Source organism: Rhinolophus sinicus, chromosome 3 (genome assembly GCF_057876585.1).
Source record: "Rhinolophus sinicus isolate RSI-liver-muscle chromosome 3, RSI-T2T, whole genome shotgun sequence".
NCBI lineage: Eukaryota > Metazoa > Chordata > Mammalia > Chiroptera > Rhinolophidae > Rhinolophus > Rhinolophus sinicus.
Window position 1 is genome coordinate 112,022,237 of NC_142503.1, and position 27,142 is coordinate 112,049,378.

General features: G+C 34.2%; 1 long non-coding RNA gene across 1 annotated transcript in view; it reads left to right on the plus strand.

Annotated features, from left to right (window-relative positions):
• LOC148758550 (uncharacterized) overlaps nt 1–27,142 on the plus strand; it is a 57,621-nt gene that overhangs the window by 29,459 nt on the left and 1,020 nt on the right. The gene's annotated exons all lie outside the window — the stretch shown is intronic.

A 27,142-nucleotide genomic window follows, 5' to 3' on the forward strand; every position in this document is an offset into this window, starting at 1 on the left:
TATGAACTAAATGAAACAGAGAGAACCTAATTACTTTTCTGCACATTGTAAAGAAGTAATTAATAATTACTGACTTTGTAGGAGACATATGTTGACAAAAGTATCCCCAAATGATCATTCTTGAAGATCATTGCCTGGCATTTTTCACAGGAACTTTTAGCCTTACACATAAAATGTTTACATATAACAGACACAACCTACATTATTGCAATATACATCAATATTTATAGTCACAATATGGACATAAAGGTCACCATCTATCAAATAATGATAATTGATATCTATGGGGATACTATTTTGTATACATTTCCTTCTATTATTAGATGTTCTGAATAATCAAGTAATCATAAAATAATAAAGGGGACAGGCCAAAATGTAAAAACAATTCTTCTAGTTATAAAATTTAGGAAAAAAACAGTCATCATCATGCTATATTATATGACAGAAGAAGTAGCTATTCATGGATAGTACCCTGTTTAGCCACTGGGCTAGGAAACCAATGGGATTATAATATTAGGTAGCTAACACTTTCACTCTGATGAAAAACAGTTCAAAAATATTACCTCTGTTATAAAGCTTCAAATTCTATTAGATTTCTTCTGGCTCGGGTTTTATGATAGGAAAAAGTAATATGAACTGTAATGTATTTTTGACTTTGGGAAAAGAAAGAAGGTAGACTATGGCAGAGAGAATAAATGTGGCTTTCATATTTTTTCAGAGAAGCTGTGCACTGTGAAAATCTGTGGTATAAAAGACTAGGCGATAAAGAACCTGACTTTTATTTAAAGGAAGTAAAACTTTTTCAGAGGTTTATTTACAGCATTTCAATAAAAATATTTAATTTGATTTGAGATATTTTTTCATTTAGTTTCCCCGGTACACTTTACCATGTTTTAAAAAACTGTAAGAGGTGAATTAAGAAGTCATTCTCTTTTTTCCATTGATGATGTTATTCTTCACAGCTTGACAAAGTTTGAACCTTGCCACTGTCAGAAGGGCAAGAATTAAACACTAATACAGTGGCTTCTCCTCTCAATATGGAGATGGCTCTGGTAAAGTAAATATCCCTACCGAAGTATCTCCTAAAGACAAGATTAGTTGGTAGTATGCTTTTGCTTCTCCCACAAAATTAGTAATTGAGATGCAGATGAAAAAATATAAAATTGTCCTAAAAGCCGCCATTAACTTAAAAGCTGTTTTAAATATTCTTTTAAATTCTAGAAAGTATCACAGGTCTCATATTCCTGGATATTTAACAAAAGAGAAATAATTTTGCCAAGAAAAGCTTTTCTCAGTTACTTCTGATTAAGAAAAAGGCACATTTTAAGATGAAATTCTAAGAAGGTAGGAAATTATAATTTAGAGTGAAGTATGCCTGACCCCTTATTAGTCTTATCTGATGGTATGGCTTGATTAAGACATATAAGGTATGGTTGGAATGCACATGACACTGTTTCTAATCCTATGGTAAGTTTTAAAATGTAGGGAGGAATGTATTAGTTCCTTAGTAAAATTAGTACATTTTAGTAATTTTAACTTAGTCAAATTAGTAATTTTACGAGAATTAGCAAGTTTACCATTATCAACACTTAATTTCATTGTAATTAAAATATTAACAAAATATAAAAAATATATATATATTTTATTTATTTTTAAATTTTATTTATTTATTTATTTACTTATTTATTATGGAGGGTGCAGGCTCATGCAGGGATTGAACTGGCAACTTTGGTGTTATTAGCACCCTGCTCTAACCAACCGAGCTAACCAGCCACCCCAAAAATATTTCACTTGTTGTAAATATGTATGTTCAACTGTAACACTGTACTAGATACATGTAGACCTTAGCCATATGAAGAAAGAAATAGTTATATCCATATTTAAGTGATAGTTAAAATTATTTTTCAAATGCAAACATTGATAACCAGAGTTCTAATATTTTACAGTAATTTTCTCTTATCACCAGCTCATGAATCTGCAATGTTCTCTAGATATATTTAATTTTGTTCTAATTTATTTAGGAGTACGTTTTCTTTTTGAACGTTATGTTCTGCTTCTTAGTTTAGGTGTCCTTAAACGATAATATTTTGGACCACAACTGTCATTAGTCTGTAGTCTCTATTATTTTGCAAACTACAATAAGTGACACCATATACCAATGTTTAAATGTCAGCTGCATTTTCCCCATAAAACTCCACCGAAGTCACAATGTGGCAAATGGACCTCAGTACAAGGTAACTGTATGATGACGGTTATCTCAGACCGTGTACCCCAATGATAACCCTCATTTGTCTGCCCTTATCTCTAAGCTGGGCCTACTTATGCACTACTTTTGCTGACTTAGGTTCTCCTCAATTCTGGAGTTGTAGTAGATTCAAGCTCTTTCCCATTGACTTTTCCTGGGCATGATAACTTAACTACATGATAGTAAAGCGAGCCTAACTGCTTGTTCAGCTCTCTCCTCCTGGACTGATACGGTTTCTTCTGGATAGATTTTTTTTACAGCTCTGTAGCGACAACAGGTGACAATGTCAGAAGAAGGCTGTGGAGAGGATATATGAAACTGAATTGATTTATGTTTGGGAGTCTTCTTAATTCAGCTAAATTTTTCCAAACTTAAGTAAAACAAAAATTTTTCATTCCAGTTGACTTTTGAAGGTTTATGTACAAGTGAAATAGCAACACTTAACTTTTTGCATTTTGATTTGTTGAGAAGTACGTGTTGTCTTTTAAAAAGATAGAATAAAAGTCATTCTAGCTATTATAAACTTGCATTCCAGAAAACCTCTATTCAGATTTATTATGATATTAATATGATATGCAGATGCTACTTTAAAGCATTATCTTGAGCTGTGTTTTATGTACAGATCTGTCAGTTAAACTGGTACACATCTAAATTCTAAAACCTAGAAATGTTTGTCTTTTTGAAAATCTCTATTTTTTCATAACTTAATAAAATAAATTGATTTAAAAAGTAGATATTTTTGAAATTCTATTACAGAAAATATTTAGGTAGAGTGTAGCCAATATAAGTCAATGATTTTATAACACTTATAAAGATATATGTTTAATGAAACAACTGTAATGTTTGACCTCTAGTTTGTTATAACCTTAACTATAACTGAGTACCTATAAATTCTGAATCATTCCATTATAATTTGTTCTCCTTCATACACAATTTAATCCGGATAAGTACACATCAGGGCAGCTTGGAGCTACAGGAATATCAAGCAAAACTAATAAAATTGATATTTCAGGAACATTCATATTGTAACAACTTACAGGGCAAGATAAATAGATGTTGAAATAGGCAGAGGGTATAAAGAGACAAGATATGCTCTTATCACATAAATCTAGGAATAAATTGATAGCATCTTAATTTTGACTTCACTTTCAATATTTTCACATAAAAGTATACTGCTTAACCACATTTTTCTCCAGTCATAGTTTTCATGAATCAAATTACTGCGTAGGATCTCCCTAATTTCCTTGCTCACTATTAAAGTTTAGGTTGCTTACAGCTCATATTTCTCTCCCTTATTGTGAAATTCTCTTAAGGTTATTAAATATTATTTTTAAAAAAGTCAAGATCACTTATATCTTGACTTCATAATTGCCAAATTTTATTCTTGCATTCTGAATAGAGCAGTTTCTTCTCAAATCATGAAAAACAGTATTTGAATATTACATTGTTTTGTAGACTTGGGTAATTATGCTTAATGCTAATGACCCAGAACAACCCAAAGTAGGCTATCTTTCTATAGTGTAATGGAAAAATACACATATATTTTTATTTTATATTTGATTAAGATTGGGATTTGATTATATATTTTAGTGACACCCAAAATGTTAAAGGAGCCATGTGAGGAAAACTGTATTAATCTACATGTCTCCTTTTGATAAATTCCACCTTTCCTATTTTTTCCTGCTTCAGTTCATTTATGTAGCTTTTTAACTTACCACCCAAAAAGTCTGGATTAAAACCCTAGGCTGTCACTCACACAGATGCCAGCAGAGGCTATTGTTCCTAGGATGGCCATGCGATATACAGTTCTAGAAAATTAATCAACTGGGAAGTTCAGTCTACAGCTAGCTTCAAGGCAGCAAAATTGAATGTTGTGAGCTCTGGGCATAGCTGAGGTTACGATTCAGGAAGAGAAAATAAGTGGGAGTCCAAAGGGAAATTCATAGGATTTCTGAAGTGGCTTATTTTGCAGGGTTATTGTGAAGTCAGTGAAACAATAGATGGATTAGCGCTTTCTTCAATGTAAGGGGCAAGATAGTAATTTAGGACACAGATTCTATAGTCATACTCCCTGAGTTTAAAACTTGGCTCTGTTGTTTTTCTGGCAGATGACATGGGATAAGTTAAATTCTCTATGCCTTATTTCCTGTAATCTGTGTATGATAAAGATTTCCTACTTCATAGTGTTACATTGTTAATTAAATGAGTTATTGCATGTGAAGTACTTAGAATAACTCCTGGACTTGCTAAATGTTTTAAGTGTTTGCTTTTATTAGTGCTTCTAGAACTGCATTGTTGGCCTTCACTGTCACACAGATATTGTGAAACCTGCTTTATAAATAACTATGACATTCTACACTATAATCTACAGATCATACCATATGTGACATAAATTTCCCTTGTGCTAAGGTTTTATGGTATTTAAAAAATCATAAAATAAAAATAACAACAAGAAATATAAAACCAGAAAAGAGATCACTATTATAATGGCTCATTAGGTGACATCTTTGCTAAACAAACTGTATTCACTAAGAAAGAGATTGTACAAATGACAGGTTGAAAAGAAATGAAATACAATCCATATATAATAAGTAAAACAAAAACAAAAACAAACAACATAGTGGGAAGCAAACCTAATAATGCCACTTAAAATGGTAAATACAGAATTGATTTTTTTAATACAAATTTGGTTGAACTACTCACCTTACACAGACATAATCAATATCAATTAGTAAATACTATAGCAAATTGTAATAGCGTTACAGAGGCTTTAAGGTGCTTGACTTGCCACAAACACAGTTATTCCTTAAATGAATAATACCAAGAAACGAACTTCTTTTTAAAATAAAATAGCCAAATATAGTTTCTTCCCTGAATGTGGTTTATGTGATTACTGTTTATCAGAAATGGTAACTGACACATTGAGAAATGTAAAGGTAGAAAATATTGATTCTTATAAAAATATCTTCAGTAAAAGATGTTCTCAATTTCTTCCCAGCAGAGCACTGTGTGGTATGTGAGTTTAAGCTTAATGAAGGGCTTCGATCCCTTTGTATTTGCCTCTATCCCTTTGTATTCACCTTTAACATCCGACCTTTGTGTTGCATACTTAGTCTTTCAAGACAAGTAAAGAATATCTGGAACCTTTTCATGGCAGATATTTAGCGATTCATGGCTAACAATGCCGTGTAACTAATGACACAAATATATAAATGTAATGTATGTACATTAAATCAGAATCCCCAACATAAAAATGAACTGTTTAATTTAGTAATGATTTTCTTTGAAGCATCATCAAGGTAAACTTTTATGTTAGTATAATAAATAAAAATGTCCTTATTATATCAGTTTGTGAGAAAGTACAAGTCTACCATTCTTTAGTGTATCACAGTGCTTCTTCCTTTTCTCAGTAGATCTGGTAACACCTCAATATAGTGGACTCTTACTATTCATGGTAGCTCTGTTCTGTAAAGTCACCATGAACACAGAATTATCAAATACTGAACTACTGCTCCTAGGGAAAATCCAGGGTTAGATTCTTGTAAGCATCTAATTACAATGGTTTCCTCAACCAAAATGCCACCTGTGTTATATGGGTTCAAATACCAACATTCTTATTAAACAATTTAGTCTCATCAGCAATGAAAATCTGTTCTTTCATGTAACACTTCTCCTGCATAAGATTTAGCAAGAATTTATATATATATATATATATATATATATATATATATATATATATACACATACATATATATATATATATATATATATATATATATATACATACATACATATATATGTATGTGTATATATAATTTTTTTTGAGGGGGATGGTCTCCTCATCTACAGAACTAGCTTGGCCTGCAGGTTTATTTATTGTACCATGTTGCATTTTGAAACATATGAATTAGCTAGCATAGTCCAAGAAGTGTTTAGTGTTTTCATGACCTGGGGTAACGTGACATTTTGTTGTTGTCATTTTTTTTGTGTGTGTTTTTTTTTGTTTTGTTTTGTTTTGTTTTGTTTTGGCTTTAACTTCACAACAATGTTGTTCATTACATTTTTTTTTATTGTTGCCATCTCTTGCATTTAGCAGCTTTTCTGACTTTTCTACAGTTTCATCATACACTCTAAATGTAACTTTGGCACTTATAGCATTCATTTATGTACAGATTGGTGAATTTCTTCTTCTTTTTTCTGGATGTGAATGTTACTGGTTCATTACCATTGAACTCACTGCCAAAAGCGCTATAACTCACGACTGAACAAAGCTTGTCTTTGAAACACATGTATTCTCCATAAGGCACACTTGTGTTTATGAACATTAAAAACCACTTCAGCACTAAATTGGGAGCCATTATAGACAGCAAAATCACCAAAGAAAGCACACAATTTGGCACTGACTTCATTGCAAAAAGGATATAGGCTTACAGCAGGATAGCTGAACCAAGAAGACAGTTATCTCTTGTTAGATTTAGGCTGAAATCTCTGACATTGAGTGACTTACCGTGTTTCCCTGAAAATAAGACCTAGACGGACAATCAGCTCTAATGCGTCTTTTGGAGCAAAAATTAATATAAGATCAGGTCTTGTATTATATTATATAAGACCTGGTCTTATATTACAGTAAAATAAGACTGGGTCCATATTATATTATATTATATTATATTATATTATATTATATTATATTATATTATATTATATTATATTATATTGTATTATATAAGACCTGGTCTTATATTATAGTAAAATGAGACCAAGTCTTATATTAATTTTTGCTCCAAAAGATGCATTAGGTCTGATTGTCTGCCTAGGTCTTATTTTCGGGGAAACCCGGTAGTTTTGAGGTTCTGTGTGTGTCTGAAAATTATCATAAAAGTGTTACAAGTATTGATTTTGGAGTTATAAATGACAAATTCACAAATAATGAAGATTCAGTGTATATAGACCAAGCAACGTCTATACTAACTATACAGTACATAATGTTCCATATTTTAATTACCTTGGAAGGAGAACATTTATGATTAATAATGAATACTAACATTTATGTGAAAATTGTCTCTGTGTTAAGCATTTTAAATTGATTATCAAATTTAATCTTTATGACAACTCTATATGAAGGCACTGTCATATCCGCCCTTTTTAGATTAAGAAACTGAGAGTTAGGAAATTTAATTACTTTCTTAAGTTTGCATGGCTTGTGAGTGAGGAAGTTGATATTTAAGCATATGCAGTATGGCACTCCAGTCTGCAATAGTGCGCACATTGGGACACACTGTGTCAAGACATCTTCAAATATCAGGGTTGATAGTGTTTAAAAGCAAAAATCACAAAACCTTTTTTTTCCCCCTCTGATTATGTAGTGGTAAGGGAATTAGTAGGGTCCAAGAACCCACCATGGGTGAAAAGGGAGCGGAGCTGGTCATAGGCAAATTCAACAACCTAATTAATAGGAGGTGTCATTACATAAAACTAAAAGAAGGAAGGCATGGGAGAGTTCCAGGGAAGATGGCGCAGTAGGTATACTCTGTGCCTGCCACCTCCTATTACCACATTAAAATTACAGCTAAATTATAGAACAATCAACCTCAAGAATCACCTGAAACCAGCTGAACAGGACTCCTATAACTGAGGATATAAAGAAGAGGCCATGTTGAGACTGGTAGGAGGGGCAGAGACATGAAACGGCTGGTCCCACACCCATGTGAGGTGGTTAAGCATTAGGAATAATATCTTGACAGTGGAGGTCCCATCTGAAGAGTGAGGGGTTCCAGGCCAACACTGAGATTCCAAGCCCAGGATTCCAGTGTCAAGAATAGGAGTCCCCACATCTGGCTGTGAAAATCAGTGGGAATTCCACATAGTCAGGTGAGACAGAAGGCATCTAGAAACCCAGATGTTTTCTTAAAGGGCCCACAGAGAGACTCACTCATTTGTAGGCACTCACCCTGGGCTCTGGCAGAGAGAAGTTAACTTGAGAGGTATGAGAGACATACAGGGAAAGACTGAGTTTTATGGCTTCAACTAGAGGGACAGCCACCATTATCCTTGTATTGAGCCCTCCTCCTATACACCTTACAGGTAGGCACCTTCTTTCCTGGGTTAAGCACTCTATCTCATGGCCAAATCTGAAACTGCACTTGCCTGGTGAATTCAGCTCACTCAATTCTGGTGACTCAGTGGGGTCATGCCCTGTCCAACACGTGCATCACCTACAGAGTTATTTTCTGTGACCAACAACCAGCTCAAATCTGTGTTGCAGTCTTTCCTGGACAGTCATCGGGGTCTGCAGGCTGGAGGCAGGATGTGGCTGGCCCCGGTGTGCTCTGATACCTTGGTAAGGGGCCCCAGGCTCAGCACTTGTGCCAAACATGCATTAACCTTGTGAACACCAATCAAACCACCCTGGTGACTACCTGGCATCTTAAATTGTCTCTGTGTTAGTATGCCTGAGACTCTTTCAATAGCTGAGCCTTATAGGTAGCCAGAATGTGGTATTGAACCTTGGGGTGCCCTGGGCCTTTCTTAAGCTGCCCCAGGCCTGGTACAGGTAAGAGCTTGTCTCAGTTCTCAGCTTCACCTCTCCCATGTGGCTCCAGACCCAGCATAGGCAGCAACCAAATGTGGATTACTTTGTAGCTCCTACCAGGTAGCCCCTGGTCAATCACAGGTAGTGGTTAAACTTGGCCTGGATGGGAGGTCCTCCCAAGAGATTCCAGAAACAACAAACCTGGAGACCACCTTTAGACCACCACAGAGCACTATCTGATTAGTCCCACAAGTGGCACATCCAAAGGGTAGTCTCAACAGGCACACAAGAGTCTATGGGCAAAATCCCCTCTCTGTGGTCAAGCCTTACATAGCAGCTCATAAGCTGTCTGAGTGGCCAGTCCTCACAATGACTCAGCCTCAGAGTCAATCTCACCCAATGACATGCCAACAACCTCCATAGTTCCACTACAATAGAAAACCACATTCCTCACAAGGGACATTCCAGGAGCACCTGGCACAGGTGATCAGTGACACTCTGCCACTGGGCCCCACAGAACACCTACCACATAAGCTCACCTGTTGAACACTGAGAAACATAGAAGATCTACGTAATATATAGAAACAAACACAGAGAGGCAGACAAAATGAAGAAACATTTCCCAAATGAAAAAAGAGGAGAAAACTCCCAAAAAGGAACTAAATGAAATGGAGGCAGCTAACACACTAGATCAGATGAATTTCATTGATATTTTTAGAGCATTCCACTCCAAAGCAGCAGAATATGCACCCTTTTCAGTGCACGTGGAACATTTTCCAAGATAGAGCACTTGTTAAGCCACAAAACAAGTCTCGATAAATTTAAGATGATTAAAATCATATCAAGTGTCTTCTGCAACCCCAGTGGTATGAAACTAGAAATCAATTACAAGACAAAAAAACTGAAAAACACGCAAACACACGGAGACTAAATAACATGCTACTAAACAATAAATGGGTTAACTGTGAGATCAAGGAAGAAATCAAAAGATACCTTGAGACAAATGAAAACAAAATCACAATGACCCAAAATCTATGGGACACAGTTAAAGCAGTCTTAAGTAGAAATTTCATAGCAATGCAGGCCTACCCCAAGAAACAAGAAAAATCTCATATAAACAATTTAACCTTATACCTAAAGGAAATAGAAAAAGAACAACAGAAAGATCCCAAAGTGAGAAACATAAAAAAAATATAATAATAATAATAATAAAGATCAGAGCAGAAATAATGAAAAAAAAATAAATGAAACCTAAGAGCTGGTTCTTTGAAAAGCTAAACAAAATTGATAAATCTTTAACCAGACTCATCAATAAAAGAGAGAAGACCCAAATAAATAGAATCAGAAATGAAAAAGGAGAAATGACAATGGACACCACAGAAATACAAAGAATGTAAAAAAAAGTACTATGAACAATTAACACATGCCAACAAATTGGACAATTTGGAAGAAATGGATAAATTCCTAGAAACATACAATCTTCAAAACTTAATCAAGAAGAAAAATAAAACCTTAACCAACATATAACTACTAATGAAATTGAATCAGAATTTTTAAAATTCCCAATAAACAAGTCTTGGACTAGATGGCTTCACAGGTAAATTTGCCAAACATTCAAAGAAGAATTCCCACCTATTCTCCTCAAACTATTCCAAATTATATAAGAGGACGGAATGCTCCCAAGCTCATTTAATAAGGCAACAATTACCCTGATACCAAAACCAGACAAAGACATTACAAAAAGACAAAACTATATGCCAATATTCCTAATGAACATAGATACAAAATGCTCAACAAAATATTAACAAACATAATCCAGCATACAGTAAAAAGATCATGCACCATGATTAAGTGGGATTTACTTTCTGGGGTGCAAGTTTGGTTCAATATTTACAAATCAATTAAGGGATACACCACATAAACAAAATGAAAGATAAAAAGCACATGATCATGTCATAGATGCAGAAAAAACATTTGACAGATTCCAACATCCATTTATGATAAAAACTCTCAAAAAAGTAGAATAGAAGGAACATATCTCAACATAACAAAGGTGATATATGACAACCCCACAGCTAACATCATACTCAACAGGGAAATGATAAAATCATTTTCCTTCGATCAGGAACAAGACAAGGATATCTGCTTTCAGCACTTTTATTTAACATGGTACTGGAAACCCTAACCACAGCACTCATACAAGAAAAAGGAAGAAAAAGCAACCAATTGGAAGGCAAGAAATAAAATTGTCACTATTTGCAGGTGACATGATACATTATATAGAAAACCCTAAAGACCCCATCAAAAAACTATTACAACTAATAAATGAATTCAGTAAAGTTGTAGTACACAAAAACAATATACAAAATGCAGTGGAATTTCTATCCACTAATAACAGATTATCAGAAAGAGAAATTATGAAAACAATTTCATTTAGCATCAAAATAAATAAAATACTTAGATGTAAGTATGAGCAAGCAGGTAAAAGTCCTGTTCTCAAAAAATTATAAGACATTGAAGAAAGAAATTGAAGAAGATACAAATTTTTAAAAAGTACATATTGTGTTTGTGTAGGAAGAGTTAACATGGTTTAAATGTCCATACTACCCAAAGCAATCTGTAGATACAATACAATCCCTATCAAAAATACATTTTTCATAGAACTAAACAAATAATCCTAAAATTTATATGGAACTCTAGATGACCCCAAATAGCTACGGTAAACTTGATGAAGAAGAACAAAGTTGGAGGCATCACTCTACCTGGTATCAAACTATTCTGCAAAGCCATAGTAATCAAAACAGCATGATACTGGAATAAAAACAGACACATAAATGAATGGAAGAGAATAGAGAGCTCAGAAGTAAACCCACACCAGTATCATCATTTAACTTACGGCAAAGGAGTCAAGAACATAAAGTGTAGAAAAGGCAGTCTATTCAGTAAATGGTGTTGGAAAAACTGGACAGATACATGCAAAAAAAAAAAAATGAAACTGGAGCACTTTCTTACTCCATGTACAAGAATAAACTCAAAATGGATTAAAGACTTAAGAATAGCCAAAACCATAAAACTCTTAGAAGAAACAGATAATAAGCTCTTTGACATTGCTCTTAGAAATATTTTTCCTGATATATCTCCCTGGACAAGAAAAACAAAAGAAAAACTAAAGAATGGGACTACATGAAACTGAAAAGCATTTGTACATCAAGAGAAACCATCAGCAAAACTAAAAGACAACTTACTGAACAGGAGAAGATATTCACCAATGATACATCTGATAAGGGGTTTATATACAAAATTTGTAAAGAACTCACACAACTCAACACCAAAAAATGAATAAATAAAAACAAACAAACACTGCAATTAACAAATGGTCAGAGGACCTGAATAGACATTTCTCCAAAGGAGATGTACAGATGGTCAATAAACATATGAAAAGATGCTCAACATTACTAATCAACAGAGAAAAATAAAGTAAAGCCACAATGACCATGTTTCCCTAAAAATAAGAGCTAACCAGACAATCAGCTCTAATGCATCTTTTGGAGCAAAAAATAATATAAGACCTAGTATATTAATATTATACTATATTATATATTATATTATATTATATTGTATTATAGATCCAGTCTTACATTATAGTAAAATAAAACCGGGTCTTATATTAATTTTTGCTCCAAAAGACGCATTAGAACTGATTGTCTGGCTAGGTCTTATTTTTGGGGAAACATGGGAGATATCACCTCACACCTATCAGAATGGCTGTCATCAACAAATCAGAAAAACACACAAAAGTGTTGATGAGGATGTTGAGAAAAGGGAACCCTCATGCACTGCTGTTGGAATTGCAAATTGGTGCCGCCACTATGGAAAGCAGTTTGGAGGTTCCACAAATATTAAAAATAGAGCTACCTTATGACCCAGCAATTCCACTTCTGGGTATTTAATCCAAGGAAATAAAAAAAAGTAATAATAATAATTCTAAAAGATATATGCACCCCTATGTTCACTGCAGCACTATTTGCAATACCCCAAATGTGAAAGCAACCTAGTGTCCATCAATAAATTATTGCCAAATCGAAATGCTCATTGGTAGATGACTGGATTAAGAAACTGAGGTACATTTATACAATGGAGTATTACTCAGCCATAAAGAAGAATGAAATCGTACCATTTGCAACGATAATGATGGACCTAGAGAACATTATGCTAAGTGAAATAAGTCAGACGGAGAAAGACAGATACCATATGATCTCACTTATATGTAGCATCTAAAGAATAAAATGAACAAACTAATCAGAAACAGTTTCAGAGATATATAGGAAAAACTGAGGGTTGGTCGATGGGAGGGTGGTTGAGGATGAGGAAGAAGGTGAGGGGATTAGAAAGCACAATCAGTAATCACAAGATTGCCACGGGGATAAGAAAGAAAATTTGGAGAATATAATCAATAATGTTGTAAAGATTTTATGGGTTAAATGACTGACACTTGTCTTACTAGGGAGACCACTTCATGGATGGTGTAGATGCCTGACCACTGCAGTGTACACCTGAAGCTGAAGCTGAATAACAATGAATGTCAACTATAATTATATATATATATATATATATATATATATATATATATATATATATATATATATAATATGGGATAATATATGTTATCCCATACCTCCAAGATGTGGAGTACAGCATAAGGAATAAAGTCAGTGAAACTGTAACAGCTATGTAAGATGTCAGAGGGGTAGTAGATTGTGGTAAGGGGGTTATTGCTTTGTGAGGGGTATAAATTCTAACTATTACATTGTTTTATACACCTGAAACTAATAATTAAATAAATAAGTAAATTTGGCAAGAAGAGGTGGTGGTACATATACTCGTATACAATGGACTATTACCCAGCCATAAAAAACAGGAAAAAAAAAAAAGAAAAATATTACCATTTGCGACATAAATGGACCTAGAGTGAAATAAGTCAGACAGAGAAAGACAAATACCATATGCTCTGTTATATGTGGAATGTAAAGAACAAAATAAATAAACAAAAACAGAAACTTGCTTATTGATGGAGAACAAAGTGATGGGTACCAGATGCAAGGAGGGTTGTAAAGCTGGATTTAAAAAGGTGAAAGGAATAAGAAGTACAAACTGGTAGTTTCATAATAGTCACAAGGATGTAAAGTACAGCATAGAGAATACAGTCAATAATATTGTAATATTAATAGCTAATAATAATTATAGTATCAGGTGGGTACTAGACTAATTGGAAGGATCACTTCATAAATTGCATAAATATCTAACTACTGTGCTGTACACTTGGAACTAATATAAAAAATTAAAGTTCAACTATAATTGAAAAAAAAAAATCTATAAATAAATAAATAAAAGAAGGAAAGTATGAGAGCTGGAGTCAGAGAGGTAGTCTGAGCTCAGGGCATGTGGGATGGATAAAAGATCAGACCAGGGAGTGTGAAACACATTTGCTCTGTTACACCCTGTTGTGTTCAGACAACTCATACATAGCTCTAGCCCAGCAGATAGGAGTTTTCCATTCCTATACATGTCACATCTGATGAATAGGGCTTTGCTCCACTAACTCATCTGCATTCTAAACCTTTATGACACAAGCCACGTTACTTGAATTATATTTGGAGGCACCAACTGTACACATTTTTCATTGCCCCTAGCAAAGAATAAATCTTTTGCTATCATCAAAACTGTTAATAGGCCAGAACCTGGTATCTGCAGTAGCCGATGGCCCTTGGTATTAGGGTATGATAGTGTACTTCCAGAGTTGTCAAGAGAGCATTGTCATAAATACAGAAGAAATTATGCCACGTGGTATGCTGTGATTTAATTATGATCATAGCCATTCTTAGAAGAGTTCAAAAGAGTACATGTATTTTAAAAGTGTGGCCATGATTGTAGTTGTGAATCTTCTGAACATCAGGGATAACAGCAAGGGATTCTTTTCTGATAACATGTTTACAGAAAGTTTAGTCTGCAGATGATACTGCTCATGTGCCATAAATGATTGATTTCTAATTACCATCTGGAATAATCTATTCAATAGATTCAGAGTAGATCACAGTCACTATATTAAATTAAAATAGACTGGAGGGATAACACATTTCTTACATGTTTGTTCATTGAATGTACCATAATACCTTAAACCATTGTTTAATAGATAGATGTTACATGGTTTCCAGTATTTCGCTCTTATTATCAACGTTGCTGTTTTCATAAAAATGACTTGGTAGTTTAGCAATCCACACTTCTACTTATCTTCAGACCGTTGAAAACTACCTTCTGTTCGAAATGATTGAGATGAACTCTCTCTGCAAACAGTTGCCCAAATGAGTTCATCCTTTCAGAGTGTTTTTTGTTTGTTTTGTTATGCTGTCTTTAATTCTGTGAGCAATTAGGGAGTATTAATTATAATACACATCCTGATTCACTGGTTGCTATAAATGATAAGAACTCTTATGTAAAGGCTTAAACATAAATAAATATAAACAAATATAGCTAGATGTATGTGTTTCTAATGACTGAGAATAAGAGAAGGTACATATTAGAGCTTATATTGCCCATGAATCTTGGTGTCCACACCAAAGGTCAGAACAGAGAGAAGAAAAAAGAAAATTAAAGTATGCCAATGATTGGGAAAGATCATGAAAATATATAAATTACTCTTAGCGTATCTGTTGAGCACATACAATTACTGTCTTTTTTGCTTTTTGAAGAGGGGGTCATTGGCAAAGGTGGAGAATTTTTTCTTTGTATATAGAGATATAGAGATTGACAGCTATGGGTTTAAACTGGTGGCAGTTGAGTTCTTAGATCTGAAGGAGATGTGCTTCAGCCTGAAGTATAAAAAGGCTTTTCATAGTAATTAATCTCTACGTAAATTAAAGAAGGCATTTGAAAGATATTGAATGGAACAAAGAAAAAGTTACCAGTATTAGAAACTGAGCCTCATCTGTGTAATAAAACACGAAAAGTGATGAAAAGTTAGCCTTATCTCATTTTAGCCCATGGAGTCATATGGCATAAAGATGAAACCACTATTTTATCATGTTTATTTTTAATAGTGTCCTTAATTTTGCAAAAGTGTCATTAAGATAAAAAATGTAATAAGCTATAGAAATCAATTTAAGCATAAAATAATGGCACACGGCAGTTCTCATGACCCAATTTTCCATGGTAACTACAACTAAAGTCAGACTTGGTAGATTGTAAAAATATGGAACTCAAATTTTGACTTCAGAATAGTGTAGTTCTAAACACAGCTATGTAATCCCTGAACCACATGCATACATGTTTAAAGATGCCTAAAAAATAGATGAAACCGTCCTAAGAACAATCACTTTTTGCCCCTGAACTGTCTTTGTTAATTTGCTGAAGTATCAAACATGATTCGTGTGTTACTTTTATAATATTTTATTTCCTGTAGTTTAATGAGAAGCAGCATTTGGGATTGTACTTGCAGGATTTTGACCAAGTCAATCTACAGAGCAAGCTAAAAATTTTAATACTATTTTAAACCTTTACCTTCACTAGTTTTACATAGGGTCAACTTTAGGGAAACTCGTCAGATGATAAGTAGATTTGTGAGTAAGTTCATATATACATTTTTTTCTGAAATATCTTATAATGAACAAAAGGTATCTAATGAATTACTTTCATAATTTTTTAAATTCAATTCTGTGGTCTCATGTTTACTATGTTATTTTAGAAAAGTCAGTTAAACTATCTGAAACTTTTTTACCTGTAAAACCAAAATGAACACTGACAAAACAGTGGTTTCCAACCTCCTGTGGACTGTTAATATAATTTTTCTTATAATCTTTGTTGAAGTCCTGACCAAACATGATATCTCAAATTAATTCCATGGCAGCTAGAGAAAATGGGAGATAGTATGCATTCATTTCTTACTCTTGCCTTAACAAATTATCACAAATTTAATGGTTTGTGAGGTCCTTGATTTCTTGCTGGCTGTCAGCAGGGTGCCATTCTTAGCCCCAAGAGGTTTCTCACCCATTTTTGTATCTGGGACCCTCCATTTCAAAGCCAGCAATAATACATCAAACCTTTCTCAGGATAAATATGCCTAAAGCTTGCAATGTATTGTTACCCAATATTTCTTTCTATAAAAATTGCTGATATTATAGCTTTACAGTCAAACAAGTGAACAGGAATTTATATATTCATAAAAATGTTCTTTGTAAAATAAACTGCATGTATGTCATAAAGTAGGTTTCAGGTAGTTAACAAACTAATTGGTTTTAAAATATAATTTTGTAATTCTGCTTCTGGCCAAGATGCAATAACAGAGACAAGATTTGCACTCCCACCTAAAAGTAAAATAAAAAATAAAATAATATATGAAGCAATAGTTTCTAAGATATTAAACATTAGGCAAAGAAGGACAGTGATACCTGAGACACAGCAAACAAAGAAATGTTCCCTGTGATTGCACCACCTCTGAACCAGAGAGAGTTTCCCATTCAGAACCCAGAAATCTTCATGAGTTGAAAAGATGTTGCTGAGAGGCTGGGGAGGCTGAGGAGATAGAGCTTACATGGCAGAGTAATAGGAAGAGTGAGATGTGCCAATATAACCATTTAGAGTTCTGAAAGCCCCCCCACACCTTAATTTTAGTTGAGTTCTTATCATTGCATGTATATAAAGAAATTGCTAAGGCAGAGGACAGAACTATCTGAAAAGATTAAACAATACCTAGAGCTCACTCGGAACTGAGAATAGTTACTAATTCCCCCAGCCAAATGGAAATCCTCTTGAATCATGAGCCATCCAGTGGAATAATCCCCATGTTATTTATCTGGGCATGACATAAAGTTGTCCTGAGTAAATATCACTCTGATCTCATATAACAAAGCTTAATAACAAGACCTCCCAGAAACCAATTGAAATTGATCCAGAAATAACATAGACAGCATAATTAGTATACAAAGACATTAAAACAGTTAAAATAACTTTATTCTACATGACCAAGAAGCCTGAGGAAGATTAAATTGTGTTAAGTAGATACATGGATATATTTAAAAGATGTAAATCATACTTTAGAGATAAAAAGTACGTTGTTTGATATGAAAAGTACAAATATAATAAAATTAATTTCATGTTAGATATTTCGGAACAAAAGGTTAGTAAATATAAAAATGTAACAACAAAAACTATACAATATTAAAATTGAGAGAAATAAGATGAGAAAAATAAAAAGAGAGTTAGTAAACTATTAGATAAAAGCCTAAGGTATGGACATTTGGTGTCCCAGAAGAAGGTTAGAGATGGAAGAGCAGCAGAAACTATACTAAAGAAAATAATGACTCTGTTTTCCATATTTGATGAAATCTATAAATCCACAGATTAATGAGCTCAATGAAATATGCCACAAATGAAAGCAAAGCACATCTTAATCAACTGCTTATAACTAACAATAAAGAGGAAAATTTAAAAGCAGCCAGAATTTAAAAAGAAAAAAAAAAGACATGACATATAGAGGAGAAATAAGAATGAATGATTCTCTTCCAAGAAACAATAAAAACAAGAAGACACTGTAGCAATATCTTTAAAGAACTGAAAGGGAGAAACAAATATGACACACAAAAATGTCACCTCGAGTCATATACCCATACTTTTACAGGCATACAAATGATGAAATCATTTATCACCATTCACCCCATAATAAGAAAAACGTGAAGGAAAGTCCTTCAGGCAGAAAGAAAATGGTAACAGAAATCTACAAACAAAATGAAGAACATCAGATATGTCTTATTATTTCTAATCATGTGTATGTATTGTTTAACAAAGGTCACAATAAAATACTATTTTTTTATAAAATATCATATAGAATGTAAATTGTCTAAACAACCAAACTAAAAGTTGTAGATTATTAGATGGGTACAAAAGGAAGATGCAGCTATCCACTGACAACAAGAAGTCCACTTAAAAGAAACAAAGGGCTTAAAGCAAAAGGATAAATAACAACATTCTGATAATAATAATAGTGATATTAATCAAAGGAAAGCTGAAGAGGCTATATTAATACTGAACAAGTTTCATTTCAGAGAAAAAAAATATTATCAGGGATAAAAAGTATCATGGACTATTGATTAATGGGTCAATTCCTCCAGAGGACATAATCCAAATAACATGCATGCAACAGAGTCTCAAGTTATGTCAAGCGAACTGATAGAATTTCAATTAGAAACACACAAATCTAAAGATAGTTAGTTTTCAGTACTCATCTCTTAATAATTGTTAGAAGGCAGAAAGTTGGTAAGAATATAGGACACATGAAACTGATATTCCACACCGTTGAAGGTGATATTTAGAGAAATGCACATTCAATTATAGTAGAATACATATCATTTTCAAGCACAAATGAAACATTTACAAAAAATAACCAATCATGGCCAGTAAAACAAGTTTCAATAAATTTAAAAGGAATCAAATCATGTAAAATTTTGAGAAGCTCATATTTCATGCAAAAGAAGGTTTTACAATAAATTTGTGGATTTTCACTACTAAGAAAACAATTCATGGAGTGTGGATTTTCATTGGAAAAGCAAGCATGAGCAAAAAGTAAAAAAAAAAAAAAAAAAAAATGATGTGACACACCTCACTAAAGAAGATATTATGCAGGTGTCAATTAAGCATATGAAAAGATACTCTACATTATATATCATTGGTGAAATGCAAATTTCACACCTATTAGAATGGCCATAATCCAGAACACTGAAAATATCACATGCTGGTGAGGATATGAACCAACAAGAACTCTCATTCAGTATGGATGGGAATACAAGATAGAAGAGCCACTTGGAAGAGTAAGACATTTTCTTGCAAAACTAAACCTACTGCTAGCAAATGATCTAATAATCACACTCCTCAGTAGAGTAAGTACTCACTTAACACCATCAGTAATTTCTGCACTTTTAAGAAAAATCTAAACCAATGTTACCACAGGCTAATTGATAGAAACAAGAGTTAAATTCCTACAACATCTCATCAATGTTATTACAAAAACACATTGAACAAAATGACATTATTTGAGGACCTGTTGTATTTACCCAAAGAAGTTCAAAATTATGTCTGCAGAAAAACCTGCTTATGGATTTTATAACAGCTTTATTTGTAATTGCCGAAACTGGGAAGCAATCAAAAGTCCTTTAGTCGGTGAATATATCAACAAACTTGTATATCCAGACCATGGAATATTATTCAGTACTAAAAAGAAAGGAGCTATCAAGCCATGAAAAACATGGTGGAAACTTAAATGCATATTACTATGTAAAAGAAGCCAGTCTGAATAGGCTACAAACTGTGTAATTCCAACTATAGACATTCTGGGACAGGCAAACTATGGAGACAGTAAAACGTCCATTGGTTACCAGAGGTTAGGGGAGAAGGAGGGATACATATTTTGAGCACAATAGATTTTTTAGGGAAGCGAAATTACTCTGTATGTCACTATGTATGCATGTCGTTATAAATGTGTCCAACCCATAGAATGTACAACAGTAAGAGGACATTTTTCTTAACAGACAATCTCTGCTGAAGTTTTATCTGTAAGTCTGGTCAGGTCAGAACTTTCTCAGAACTCCATCACAGTCTAAGGCAGTTCCTACCTAACTCTTTTTCCTTCTCTTCTACCTTTCAGGTATCAGACCTGTATCACAGACAAAAGGCTCTTCTTTTCAATTCCTATCTCTGCCCTTTTTATTCTTCATAATTGTTTTCCCAATAAATTTCTTGTATGTCTAAATACATATTAAGGTTTGCTTGTCAGAAAATCCAAACTGAAAAAATTCTCCACAATTCAATTTTGATGAAGTTCAAGGACAAGAAAAACTACTCCGTGTAATAGAAGTTACAATTTTGCTTCAAAATGGGAAGGCAGAATGGACTCTACTAGAAACTAAATAGGGTGGTGAACAGATTTTCTACAATGATTAACGTGGGGGCCAAAAAGTATTTCACATTTATTAAAACTCAAGGAACTTTACGTTTAACAACTTTGCCTTCCACTAAATTTAAGAATATACCATTTATTTTAAACACTTAATAATCTTATTATTTCCAGTTTATAAATTTAAATAGTAGTTTTAGATGTCATTTCAAAACAAGGCTACTTATTTAACTATCAAATATAACTTGTTGATAGATGTAAAAGACATGTGTTATCTTCCTATTATTATTTTTACCTGTATTAGTCATTGTTTATAAGTCAAATACTCCATGGAGGAAGACTTGCATGATAGGTGATAATGAATAGAATAGCTTAACTGGGAACATGTAAATGATAATGGCAAGAAGTATTGGGTCATGTGTGAAAAAGAAAAAGGACATAGATGGAGCAATATTTTGTTGAGTTAGAATTGTTCTTTAGATATTAGAAATCATTTATTTTTAAAGTAGAGATACACAGACTTGCGTTAGTTAAAACTTACTGTTCAGATTCATGGCTACCACAACATAGTTAAAAGCCTAGATTAGATAATTAACTACAAAAAGCTAGGTTTGAGACATGTATCTGGCACTTAATCAACTATATGGCTTTTGATAATTTACCTCCATTCTATAAGCTTCAACTCTTTCATGTTTTAATACTTTAATACCTCTTCAAACTATAGTAATAAAGATCAACTGAAAGAATGCATAGTAATTTGCATATTGTAGGATCACAATACATTTTGAAAATTTAAAACGATTATAACAACAATATAAATTATAGTAATTTAAAGTTAGGTGTTTTAGTAAATCATTGTGCTATAAAATGACCTATTCAAATATCATTGTGTTATAAAATTGTAACATCTATAATTATGACTAATGTGGTAGGTTAGAATAATGCACATGAAAATATAAAGCCATATTATTACATAATAAAGTTCCAGGCCGCATGCACATAATATGGTTCACTGAGAAGCATGCAGTCTGTATTACCAATGATAGCAACCAGTTCCAAATAAGGCAGATAAGTAAACTGGAGCCAGATTGTGGAGTGCATTGACATCTAGCCATATTATTTTTTATTCAATTTATTGAAAAGTTGACAACACATAGTGTGATTTTAAATATGTTTGAGAAAAACAAATTTTGGGAAACAATAATCAACAAGGGAACTTGGAATTATTAAGGGAGAAGAAGGAAAATATCAGGTTAAATAGCTATGAAGCTCCTATATCCCATTGAGTCAGGAAGAGATTAACATCCACGACAAGTCGGTGAGAGTAGTAAGGAAGAGTAAAGTGTGAATCTAATATGTCAATGATTTAGGAAAAAAACAGGTGTAGGGAAGAGTTAATAAAAGTGCTTATTGTAACATGATATATACTACTAAATTTTTCAAATGCTGTCATAGTATAAAAACATGGAAACATGACAAATATTACTTTATTGACAGTGGATCCATATCTCCGAAAAAAAGAAGATATGGAGTAAATTTGAGGAGCAAAATTTGGTGGCAAGAAAAGATAAATAAAGGTTTTAAAGTTCCTTAAAAATAAAAGATAGCTATTAATGTATAAAATTTTAATAAAGGATAATTTAATGGAAGTGTGTATTAAAGTCTCCTAAACCAGGTGATCACTAATACTGAATGAAGAGCACTGCAATGTGTTTAGCATGCGGCAAAAAAGTAAGGTGTGGGCAGAAAGCAAAGCATGTAAAATGGTGTAGTGATTTATCTTTATCAACAGGAGATAGGAGGTTACAAATAGCACCTTATATCGGGAGCAATTTAAACAATTTCCTAAATATAATAGTAGCAAGATGAGTTTGAAACCTAAATTCAGATCCAATATGTAGACAATCTATCATAATTATTTATGTCATCATCATCTTTTATGTTGACACATGCTGAAAACCTGTTCCCTAAAGTGATCATTCTGAACAAAATACTTCAGAGTCAGCTAAAAAATAAATAACCTGCATTGAGTAGTATGTATTGTATGCCTTCAAAAATGGCTTTGGATTGTGGAGTAATGGAGCAAGAGAATTAGTAAATAGTTTGGCCTCTTGAATCTAAAATTTTCTCTGAAGGTTATGTAATTTGATCACTTAAACTCTGAGGTTGTTTTACTTACTTCATTTGTAAAATGGAAATAATAACCTTACCTTGGAAGCGTGTTGAAAATTAAAGGCTTCATCATAACTAATGTTATTCTTTTTAATATGTTGAATTAATGCAGCATGACCACTTAACAAAAAGAATTGCAAATAACATTGTCTAATTATATTTGGCTAACAAAATAACACAATTTAGTATGTGAATTTATCCTTTCAATTGACAGGAAACTATGTCCATTATAAGTCTCTTGGTCTGAATCTGACATCTATATGAAATACTTTATATTCATAATATATTGTATATATAGTATGTATTATATATACATATGCATATTTATTTTTTAAGATTTTTATTAATATATAGCTAACATGATATTATACTAATTTCAGGTGTACACCATACTCATTCAACATTTATATACCTAAGGAAGTGATCACCATGATAAGTCCAGCAACCACCTGACACCATACCACACTATCACAATATTATTAACTATATTCCCTATCCTCATGATTTATTCATTTTACACCTGGAAATTTGAATCAGTTTTTCCCCTTTACCTTTCCCCCTGCTTGTTTAATTTTTCAATTACAGTTGACATTAAATTTTGTTTATATTAATTTTGTGTGCGCAGCATAGTGGTTAGACATTTATATAATTTAAGAAGTGATCCTTTATCTAGTCTTGTACCCACCTGGCACTATACATACTTATTACCATATCATTGACTATATTCCCTATGCTTTACATCCCCATGACTATTTTGTAACTATGAATTTGTACTTCTTAATCCCTTCACCTTTTATAACCTGCCATCCATACCCCTCTCATCTATCACTCCAATAAATCTAGTACCAATATGACATCATACATAGTTATTACAACATTATGAGGTGTGGTCAAACAATGAGGTGAATGTTTAAATTTTTAAAAATTGTTATAGTTAAAGACACATTGCAAATAATGCCTCTCAAAATACTCCCCCTTACTTCTAACACACTTATCCCGTAGTTCTTGCCACTTTCTGAAGCAGTTCTGGAAGTCCTCTTTTGTGAGTGTCTTTAGTTTTGTTGTTATGGCTGCCGCGATGTCCTCAATCATTTTGACTTTGGAAAGAACCAGAAATTTCACGGTGCCAGATTTGGTGAATAAGGTGGATGAGGACACATCATAATGTTTTCATTTGACAGAAATTACCATATACCAGAAGCGATGTGTGACACAGAGTGTTGTCATAATGGAGGGTGACTTACGGCACACTTTAAAACAAACCTTCTCTCAACCGTAGCTCACATGTGACTGACTGCACTGAACAACTTGAAACTTGTAACACACTGTTACTAAGGTTTGACATGCTGCTTCCTGTATTGAAGATCCCTGCCTTTCTGTTGGATTGCACTCAGCAGCAGCATTCACTGTATTTTTTTATCGCAATGGAAATGCTCCATGTCACACATTGCTTCTGGTAAAAGATAGCTTTGTTGGGTAGAGTAATCTTGCTTTTAGGTCCTCGCTTTTCATCACTTTGAATACTTCATCCCAATCTCTTCTTGCCTGCAAAGTTTCTGTTCAGAAATCAGCTGCCAGTCAAATGGAGCTCCTTTGTAGGTAACTAACTGCTTTTCTCTTGCTGCTTTTAATATTGTCTCTTTGACTTCAACCTTCGGCATTTTAATTATGATGTGTCTTGGTGTGGGACTCTTTGGGTTCATTTTGTTTTGGACTCTGCTTCCGGGGCTTGTATGTCTATCTCCTTGTCCAAATTAGGCAAGTTTTCAGTCATTATTTCTTCAAATAGGCTTTTAATTCCTTGCTCTCTCTCTTCTCCTTCTGGTACCCCTACGATGTGATTGTTGGTATACCTGATGTTATCCCAGAGGCCCCTTAAACTATCCTCATGTTTTTGGATTCTTGTTTTCTTTTTGCTGTTTGGAATGGGTGTTTTCTATTACCTTATTATCTAAATTGTTGATTTGATCCTCTGGTTTATCTAATTTACTGTTGATTCCTTCTAATGCATTCTTCATTTCAGTTATTGTATTTTTCATTTCTGACTTTTTTTTTAAATGTTTTCTAATCCTTTTTTATGTTTCCTATCTCTTTGTTGAAGTTCTGCCTGAGAACACTGAGCATCCATATTACCAGTGTTTTGAAGTCTGCATATGGTAGATTGCTTGTCTCCATTTTGTTTAGTCTTTTTTCTGGAGCTTTGTTTTGTTCTTTCATTTGGGATATGTTTCTTTGTATCCCCATTTATCTGCTTTCCTGTGATTGTTTCTATGTATTAGGTAGGACTGCTATGACTCCCATTCTTAATAGAGTGATCTTATGTAGTAGTTGTCCTGTGGGGCCCAGTGGCACAGTCTTCCTGGTCACCTGAGCTGTGTGCTCCAGGTGTGTCCCTTGTGTGAGTTGTGTGTGCTCTCCTGTTGTAGTTGAGCCTTGGTTTCTGTTTTCATGTCAGTAGGAGAGATTGACCCTGGGGCTGATTGGTTGTGATGACTGGCTGTGATAGTGGAGGAATTGTTGAGCCAGAGCTGATCCTATGGAGCAGGATTTGCTTTAGTGGGGCTCTGGTGCCTGCTCAGTTTGCTTTTTGGGTGTGTGGTTTGTGGAGGCAAACAGATGGTGTTCTGATTCCTTCTGAAGTTGGCCAGCAAGAATGCCACCCTCGGGACCTCATGGGAGGGGCCCTTCCACAGGCCAAGTTTAGCTTCCACCTGTGCCCTGCCTAAGGCAACCTGGCATGAGCCACAAAGCAATCCACTGATGGCCACCACCCAGGCTGGGTTTGGCAATTCCTCAGGAGGCCGAGCTGCAAACCGAGACTGGCTGCCATTTGCCAGGCTAAGAGCTTCTCAGCAAGCTATGGGACATACTGAAGCCAGATGCTATTTGTTTTGGGTTTTATGAACATTTGAGAGATTTTAGGAAAGTCTGCAGCATTGGGCAAGACAGGTTGTTTGTATGGAAAAATTACTGAAAGAGCCTTGAGTGGACCTGCATGTTGGGTGGGACCAGGAAATCACCGGGGGCAAGGGGAGGGTGGGTGGCAAAGGGTGTTAACCAGATTGATGGAGAAGCCGACCTGGCACCTACCAGCATCTGCACGCTGGGATAGAGAAGAGCTCAACAAAGAAACAATAGCTTCTGCTAGCTCCTCTGCCCAGGAGAAAGCTGTCCCTCCAGCCCTAATCCTGGAGCCAGACAATTCAGTTCTTCTCCATATATTCCTGGTGCCTTTCAAGCTGCTGCCCCAGTGTTGGAGCTCAGAGCAGGTGTGTCCATCAGCAAGTAGGTCTATGGTGGGCCCTATAAAAGAAACACTTGAGAATACGGCCACCTCCAGCTCACTCTGTCACAATCTCCGCTGGTTTTCACAGCCAGAAGTCATGGGGACTTCTTTTCCTGGTACTGGAACCCTAGGCTGAGGAGCCTGGTGATCGCTCCTCCGGGGGGGTTCTCCATATGCAAGATATCCCTCCCGATTTTTAATGGTCACATATGGGTGTGGGACCAGCCCGTTCTGCATCTCTGCTCCTTATAACAGTCTTAAGGTGCCTTCTTTTGTATGTTTGGAGTTCTAGGGCTTCAGTTCAGCTAGAGTTCAGGTGTTTCTCAAAGATGGTTATTCTGTGGTTTAGTTGTAATTTGGTGTGGTCATGAGAGAAGGCAAGGATGGGTTTACCTATTCCACCTCTTCACCAGGAATTCCATATACTTGTGTTGAATTTAAATATGGAGTGAATTAAAAATTCACACAGATGTTTTAGAATATATATTAATATAAATGTAAGAAAGTCTGCCAAATTGGAGGAAATCAATCAGAAATCTTCTAAACATTTTTCATATGCCATTAGTTAGAGTTATGATTTAAGTAGAATTGTATTTGGGTAGCATGTAAAAAAAAAATGTATGGTGTTTGGTAAAGAACTTAGCCTGATCAGAAGAATAAAAGGTGAATATTTGCTTCATGGGCAAGGAAATGACATGACATCTAAAAGCTTCAAAGATTGATGTGTAGCAGGAAATCAAAAAACAGTTTCTTTTGCCTCATGCTAACATAAGGCAAAATAAAGTTGGAAAATTTTTAAAAGTCACAATTGACTTCATCGAAGGTGAATTGCCTTGTATTATTGCTCACCAGTGAAGATCTACAAATCTGTAAGAAATAATATTGTTAATTGTGGGAGGAATCTGTTTAGAGCAGTAACTCTCAGTGCTCTTGCACTTTATATAATCATGTAAGGAGATGGGGAGCTGGACT